Consider the following 9,087-nt stretch of genomic DNA (forward strand, 5'->3'; position numbering starts at 1 on the left):
TAAGATTTAAGTCTTTAATATACTTGAGTTGATTTTTGTGTGGTGAGAAATAGGGGTCTAATTTCATTCTTCTGCTCATGAATGTCCAATTTTATCAGCACTGTTTATTAAAGACATGGACCTTTTCCCAGTATGTGTGCTTTGTACATTTGTCCAAAATCAATTGACTGAATGGATAAAGAAAATTTAGCTATATACACAATAAAGTTCTACTTAGCCATAATGAACTATGATCTCCTATCATTTGACACAAAATGGATGAACCTAGAGCGATCTCACTCTTCAGCAGAAGCTAAAGGACTTGATAGCATAAAAGTAGAGAGAGTAACCATAGATAATGGAAACTGTGAGGTGGTGGGGTTTGGGAGAAAATTAATAACACATACACAAGAATGTCTGTAAACAATGGTTATGGAATGGTATACCTGGTAGAGTAAAAAAAATGTTTTATTAGAAATCTATACATTCGGGGCTAGCACGTGGCATGGTAGTTTAGGCACTGGACTCTCACATGGCTAACCATGGTTTGAGTCCCAGACCTGATGGCTTGCTTTCTCACTTTCTCTCTATCTCTCTCTGTGTTTCTTTCTAGCCAAATTAAAAAAAAAATAAGAAGAAGAACAATGATGAATAAAAATTTAAAAAATGTATACATTTAAAAATTTTAATATATACTTCCTCCAAAAAAAGAGTAAAAGGAATATTGAATGTATACAACACAATATTGAATATATACAAAGTAATGTTAAATACTGAAGAGGATGAATATGTTTATAACCTTGATTTGATTATTGCACACTATATGCATGCTTTAAAAAAATACTGTAGGGACCAGCAGATGATGTAATAGTTACATTGATGGACTCCCATACAGTTGATTGTGGTTCGAGTCTCAGACCTGGTGACTTAAACTCACACTAGGCACATGTGCATGTATGCCCAAAATCCCAAGAGGGGAATGGAGGAAAAAGGATTCCAGTGTCGCCATCTCCCTGGGGGGAGAGGGTGATTTCTCACTTCCTGTCTCTCTGTCTCTCTCTGTCTCTTGTGTGAGTACATGGGCCCTCTAGCAAAAATTCCTCAAAAAAAAAATCCATACTGTGCCTCACACAGATGTACAAAGATTATGCAATAAAAATAATAATCAGTTGGTTATAAATGAATATTGGTGGGAATGTAAATTAGTACAACCTCACGGAAAACAGTATGAAGGTTCCTCAAAAAATTAAAAATAGATCTGCCATATGATCTAGCAATCCCACTACTGAGTATGTAGCCAAAGGAAATGAGATCAGGATATCGAAGAGGCATCTGTACTCCCATGTTTATTACAGCATTATTCACAATAGTAGAATAGATCTAAATGCCTATCAACAAATGAGTGGATAAATAAAATATGGTTTATACATACACAATGGAATACTACTCAGCCATACAAAAGGATGAAATCTTATCATTTGTTAACAATATGGATGAGTCTGGAGGACCTTGTAATAAGTGAAATAAGCCAAGCACAGAAAGACAAATGCTGCATGGTCTCACTTGTGTGGAATCAGAAAAAAAATCGTTGACCTTTTAGGAATTGAGAGTAGAATAGTGGGTACCAGAGACTGGCAAGAATAATGTGAAGGAGAAAATGAGATGTGATTGCTCAAGGGGCACAGTGTTGCAGTTAAATAGGAGTAGTAAGTTCTAGTACTCAGATATATGATAGGGTGCCTATAGAAAACAACAGTACATTGCGTATTTAAGATAGCTAGAAAAGAGGACTCTGAATGTTCTTACAATAAAGAAATGATAAGTATTTAAGGTGACGGATATGCTCATTATTAGTATATGATTATTACTCAATGTATACATGTATTGAAACATCACATTGTAGCCCATAAGTATGTACAGTTATTATCTATCTATAACAATAAATAAAACACACTTTTAAAACATTAAAATGTTGTCTGATCCCTTTCCACTAGCCTTTGGACTGTTTGAATTTTGGTGATTTGAGTAGTGCACGGCACGCAATGCGCGCCGCGTGATTTTCTTTTTTGATTTTGTTTTTCTTTGCTCTTGGGGTGTTGCTTATTTGGTCAGTTGAAGGCTCACCACTCCTTAGATACAGCGAGGACTTTGGGCCTTCCAGGGCTAGTGGCAACAGTTAATGGTAATTGTGAGTAACAGGTAGACCAGCCATAAGATAAATCATCAATCTTCTAAGCTTGTACAACTTTTAAGAATCAGAGATACCTTAAATAAGTTAGCAAGAAACATAGATTACGTGATGACTAGGAACAATCACAGAGGCTCAAGAAATATGAGCAACCAACAAAAGGCCTCTACCTCAAGGGAAATCATCAAGCCTACATCACCCACAGTCAATACAATGGACGTCGTGGACATGTCTGATAAGGAATTCAGAATATTTGTAGTGACCAAACTAACTGAGATGGAAGAGAAAAGAGACAAGGAGCTCCAGGAGATGAGGAAGTCCTTTAATGACTTGAAAGAAGAAATGGATACCCTAAACAAGAACCAGATGGAACTTCTAGGTTTGAAGAATGTGATAGAGGAAATCAAAACCTCCCTTGAAAGCATTAAATGTAGGTTAGACCAGGCAGAAGACCGAATCTCTAACGTAGAAGACAAAACATCTGACCTAGATAAAAGTATCAAGAAGATTGAGAAAACAACCATGAAAAATGAGGATAATATACGAGGAATACTGGACACCATCAAGCGCCCCAACATTCGGATAATTGGTATTCCGGAGGAGGAAGAAAATAATAAGGGCCTGGAAAATTTATTCCATGAGATCCTGGAAGAAAACTTTCCAAATCTAGAAAGGCATTCAAATATCCAGACCCAAGAAATACAGAGGACCCCAAGTAGAATCAACCCAAGAAGATCATCTCCAAGGCACATCATAGCCAGACTGGCAAAAACAACAGATAAAGACAAGATACTAAAGTTGGCAAGAGGGAAACGCCAGGTTACTTACAAAGGTCACCCCATCAGGCTAACATCGGATCTCTCAGCAGAAACAATGCAGGAAAGGAAAGAATGGGGAAGCATAGTCAAAGTGTTGAGTGAAAAACAATTTCAACCAAGAATACTATACCCGGCAAAATTATCTTTTATATGGGAAAAAAAGATAAAAACATTCTCAAATAAACAAAATTTGAAGGAATTTACCAACACCAGACCAGCTCTTCAAGAGGTTTTGAAGGGAGTACTATACCAGGAAAACTAAAAAATCAGAGACAGTTATACGAGAACAAAAAACAACTAAGAAAATGGCTCACTTAATGATAGGATCAGGTATGGAAATATCGATAATTACATTGAATGTCAATGGATTAAATTCCCCAGTTAAGAGACATAGACTAGCTGAATGGATAAGAAAACAGAAACCCTCTATCTGTTGCCTACAAGAAACTCACTTTATGGATAAAGATATACATAGACTAAAAGTCAAGGGCTGGAAAAAGATATTCCATGCAAATGGAAATCAGAAAAAGGCTGGAGTAGCGATATTGATCTCAGACAAAATAGATTTTAAAACAAAGACTGTAAGAAGAGACAAAGAAGGGCATTATATAATAGTAGATGGGGTAATCCAGCAAGAAGATATAACCCTTATAAATATCTACGCACCCAACTCAGGTGCGCCTAAATATGTGAAGGAAAGACTGCTGGAGCTAAAAGGAGACATAGGGAAAAATACTATAATTGTTGGAGATCTCAACACCCCGTTATCTCCTATAGACAGATCTTCTAGACAGAAAATAAATAGAGAGATACAGGACTTAAATGATACTATAAATGGAATGGGCTTGACAGATATCTATAGAACTTTCCACCCTACATCCACAACATATACATTTTTCTCACCCCGACATGGAACCTTTTCAAAGATAGATCATATATTAGGACACAAATCAAGCCTTTACAGATTCAAAGGCATAGAAACTGTACCCAGCATCTTCTCTGACCATGATGGAATTAAACTCAAGATTAATTTCAAGAAACAACCCCGAAAACACACGAACACATGGAAACTGAACAACCTACTTCTGAATGACTTCTTCACTACTGAAGAAATTAAGGCTGAAATAAACAAATTTATGGAAACAAATGATAATGAGGACACAAGTGTCCAGAACCTATGGGACACAGCAAAAGCAGTCATAAGAGGGAAATTCATAGCAATTAGTGCACATAAGAAAAGGATGGAAAGATGGCAAGTAGATAACTTATCATCATGCCTCAGAGAACTGGAAAAACAACAACAAACGAACCCCCAAAATGCCAGGCGAAAAGAAATAATAAAGGTTCGAGCAGAAATAAATGAAATAGAAAATAAACGAACCATACAGAAAATAAATGAAAGCAAAAGCTGGTTCTTTGAAAAGATCAACAAGATTGATACTCCATTGGCTAGACTGATCAAGAAGAAGAAAGAAAGAAACCAGATTAATCAAATATGTGATGAAACAGGCAATATTACCACGGACATAGCAGAAATACATAATATCATTAGAGGATACTATGAGCGACTTTACGCCAACAAACAAGATAACCTGGAGGAGATGGACAAATTCCTGGATGCATATAAACTACCAAGATTGGATCAGGAAGACATAGAGAATCTGAATAGACCTATAACAAGCCAGGAGATTGAATCAGTAATTAATAATCTCCCAACAAAGAAAAGCCCAGGCCCAGATGGCTTCACTTGTGAATTCTACAAAACTTTCAAGGAAGAATTAACCCCTATCTTACTAAAATTATTTCTAAAGATTCAAAAGGAAGGAAACCTTCCAAATTCATTTTATGAAGCCTCCATCATCCTCATCCCCAAAACAGATAAGGATATGACAAAAAAGGAAAACTACAGACCAATATCATTGATGAATATAGATGCGAAAATTCTCAACAAGATACTCGCAAATCGTATCCAACAACATATAACAAAGATCATTCATCACGACCAGGTAGGCTTTATACCAGGGATGCAAGGGTGGTTCAATATACGCAAGACCATAAATGTAATACACCACATTAACAGAAAGAAAGATAAAAACCATATGATCATCTCAATTGATGCGGAGAAAGCGTTTGATAAAATACAACATCCTTTTATGATTAAGACTCTCAGTAAGATTGGTATAGAAGGGTCATTTCTGAACACAATAAAAGCAATCTATGAAAAACCTACAGCTAATATTATACTGAATGGGGAAAAGCTGAAAGCTTTTCCTCTGAAAACAGGTACTAGGCAAGGCTGCCCACTTTCTCCACTGCTCTTTAATATAGTACTGGAAGTCTTAGCTATTGCAATCAGAGAAGAGAACAGTATTAAAGGCATTCGAATAGGCAAAGAAGAGTTGAAAATATCTTTATTTGCAGATGACATGATGGTATACTTAGAAGACCCAAAGGTATCCATGAAAAAACTGCTTGAAGTAATAAGTGAATACAGTAAGGTGGCAGGATACAAAATCAATATCCAAAAATCTATAGCATTTCTATTTATGAACAACAAGTTGAATGAAGCAGAGCTGAAGAAAGGAATCCCTTTCACCGTAGCCACAAGATGTATAAGATATCTAGGGATAAACCTAACTAAGAAAGTCAAAGACCTTTATAAAGAAAACTACGAGAATCTTAAAAAAGACATTGAAAGTGACATAAAAAAGTGGAAGGACATCCCATGCTCCTGGATTGGTAGAATTAACATAATCAAAATGGCAATTCTACCCAAATTAATCTACATGTTTAATGCAATTCCAATCAAAATACCAGAGATATTCTTCAGAGATCTAGAAAAGACAATTATAGAATTTGTCTGGAACCATAAAAGACCTCGTATTGCAAAAGCAATCCTGCGTAAGAAGAATGGAGTAGGAGGCATATCACTCCCTGATCCCAAGATATACTATAAAGCTGTGGTCATCAAAACAGCATGGTATTGGCATAAAAACAGACATGTGGACCAATGGAAGAGAATAGAGACCCCAGAAATAACTCCCAAAGCTTATAGCCAACTGATCTTTGACAAAGGATATCAGTCAATCCATTGGGAAAAGGAAAACCTCTTTAGTAAATGGTGCTGGAAAAACTGGGTATCCACCTGCAGAAAGATGAAACTGAACCCCCATCTTTCACCATTAACAACAGTCAACTCAAAATGGATCAAAGATCTGAACCTAAGACCTCAGACAATAAAACTACTTGTGGAAAATGCTGGGGAAACTCTGGGAGACATTGGAGTAGGCAAAGACTTCTTAAATAAGACTCCCAAAGCACAGGCAATAATCCCTAAAATAGACAAGTGGGACTATATTAGACTAAGAAGTTTCTGCACAGCAAAGGACACAGTAACAAGTGTGAACCGACAACCCTCAGAATGGGAAAATATTTTTGTTAAATATGCCTCAGACAAGGGACTGATAACGAGAATACATAGGGAACTCAAGTGCCTTATGCGAAAAAAAATGATTAACCCGATTAAAAGATGGGAAAGTGAGCTGAACAAAAGTCTCTCTAAGGAAGACATACGAACAGCCAAAAAGCATATGAGGAAATGCTCAACATCCCTCATCATAAGGGAAATGCAGATAAAAACCACAATGAGATACCACCTAACCCCTGTCAGAATGGCAAAGATTAAGAATATAAAAAGTGATAAGTGTTGGCGGGGATGTGGTGAAAAGGGAACCCTCCTACACTGTTGGTGGGAATGTAAACTAGTTCAACCACTGTGGAGAACAATATGGAGGTTCCTCAAAGATCTACAAATAGAACTACCATTTGATCCAGCAATCCCACTTCTGGGTATTTACCCAAAAGACAGGAGAACGCTCAGTCAGAAAAGTGCTTGCACATCAATGTTTATTGCAGCATTATTCACAATTGCCAAGACATGGAACCAACCTAAATGTCCACAAACCGATGAATGGATTGGAAAAGTGTAGTATATATACTCTATGGAATACTACTCAGCCATAAAAAATAACAAGACCCTGGAATTTGATAGTAAATGGTCAGATATGGAGGATCTATTGCTGAGTGAAGTAAGCCAGGCTATGAAAGAAAGATATTGTATGTATCCACTCAATATATACCGACTATCCGCACTCTCTGATAGAGAGCAAATTAATGTCTCTGTACTGACGGACATGCATGGCATTCCCTTTTGAAAAAACAATGTAATACACTGTAAAGTTATATGTAATCCAATGTAATATAAAGAAGATTATGATGATGATAATAAAAAAAAGATAAAAAAAACATTAAAATGTTCATTAAAAATTGCCAAGATCACTATTATTGTTCTTTGAAAACTGGAGCATCAAGTATGGCCAGTTCTATTATCAACAGAGGAAAAAACAAAGCATCTGATAAGCTTACTTTCCTTCTTCAAACCTTGCATAACTAACATAACATATGGCTCAAATATGTAATATGAATGTTTATCTCAGGTAAAAGCAAAGCATTAATCCAAGTTTTCAACATAAATTAAGTAAAATTAATATTATAAAATTGCTATTTCATTTTTGCTTTCTTTTCTGAGCTTTTACCTTTATGTTATTTATGGTCACCATCCCTGTAAAGCAAGCTAAATATAAAGAGCACATCAACACATATACTTGTACAGAGATGAGGTAACTCAGGGAAGGCAAGAATTTTAATTTAAATTTCTCCTGTGAAATTTACTACATGTATTGAAATTTAGGAAAGTATAGCAGACAAAGATTTCTTTTAAATGAGTGACTACTTTGGAAAAAGAAATTATTATTATTTTATTATTATGATTTTTTAATAGTGATTTTGCTATTGGGCACGTTCACTCACGGAGAGACAGACAGGCAGTGAGACAGAAAGCAAGAAATCACACCCCAGGGGGGATGGCCATACTGCAATCCCTCCTCCTCCATTCTCCTCTCAGGATTTTAGGCACACACACACACATGTGCCTGGTGTGAGTTTAAGCCACCAGGTCTGGGACTCAAACTGTGGTCAATTACATGGAAGTCTAGTCACGTATCCATTATGCCATCTGCTGGTCATGGAAAAAATATTTATGGAATGCAGCATATGTTATAGAAATCATACAAAAGAATGGGAGTTAAGTTATAAAATTCTGAGACCATGAGACCAATTTTTATATAAGTTCTTTTAATTTCATTGCTAAAATACCTGTTAAATTTTTTTAAGTTAAGGGTCCAGTCAAGTGTACAAATTTGCATACTTGACTACCACTGTAATGTTTTATTTATTTATTTATTTACTTTTAAAATTTCATTTTCTTTTATACATTCAATCACATTATTTAGCTTACAAAGTGAATATTTCAACAGGTGAACATTTCTCCCTAGTCCAGTTGATAAAACTATAAAATATCTTCAACAGATAATACCATATTTCTTTGTCCCATTAATGCTTTGCCTCCCTATTTTTTTTCTAAATGTCCTTCCTTAGACCCTACTCTTTCATACACACTATATCTGGTATTTACATCTATATATTGTGTTTCTACACTCTTTAGTCAATCAGTTTCAGTCACAGAATGTAGAGACTTGGTATATATTAAGTGGGGACATACAATGTCTCTCCTTCATAGCCTGGCTTGCTTCACTCAGCAGTAAATCTTCCATATTCTTCCACTTTCTGTCAAAAGCCAGAGGTTTTTTTTATGGCTGAATAGTATTCCATAGAGTATATGTGCCACAGTTTTTCTTAATGACAACTAAGGGGATGGAGAATTATAGTGTAAAATGGAGAAGAAGCCAGGTGAGGTGGCAGACACCTGTAATTCCAGCTATTCAGGAAGTTGAGGCAGGAGGAACACAAATCTGAGGCCAGCTGGGGCAACTTAGCAAGACCTTTTTCTTAAAAACAAACTAAAAATCAAAAATAGAGAAGAAATGGACCAGTAGGTGACATGGAGGTTAAGGCACTGGATTCCACATGGTTTACAGTACAGTTTGAGTCCCAGATGTGGCGGCTTGAAAAACACACTGAACAAGTGTGCATCCATGCCCAAAATCTGGGCAGGAGAATGGAGAATAAGAGATTGTAGCATGG

The 9,087-nt window shown here is 36.1% G+C and overlaps 1 pseudogene; it reads left to right on the top strand.

Annotated features, from left to right (window-relative positions):
• Positions 1 to 222: 222 nt before the first annotated feature.
• LOC102494348 (tigger transposable element-derived protein 1-like) overlaps positions 223 to 9,087 on the top strand; it is a 32,475-nt pseudogene continuing 23,610 nt past the window's right edge.

Source organism: Tupaia chinensis, unplaced genomic scaffold (assembly GCF_000334495.1).
Source record: "Tupaia chinensis unplaced genomic scaffold, TupChi_1.0 Scaffold000248_1, whole genome shotgun sequence".
NCBI classification, from domain to species: Eukaryota; Metazoa; Chordata; class Mammalia; order Scandentia; family Tupaiidae; genus Tupaia; species Tupaia belangeri.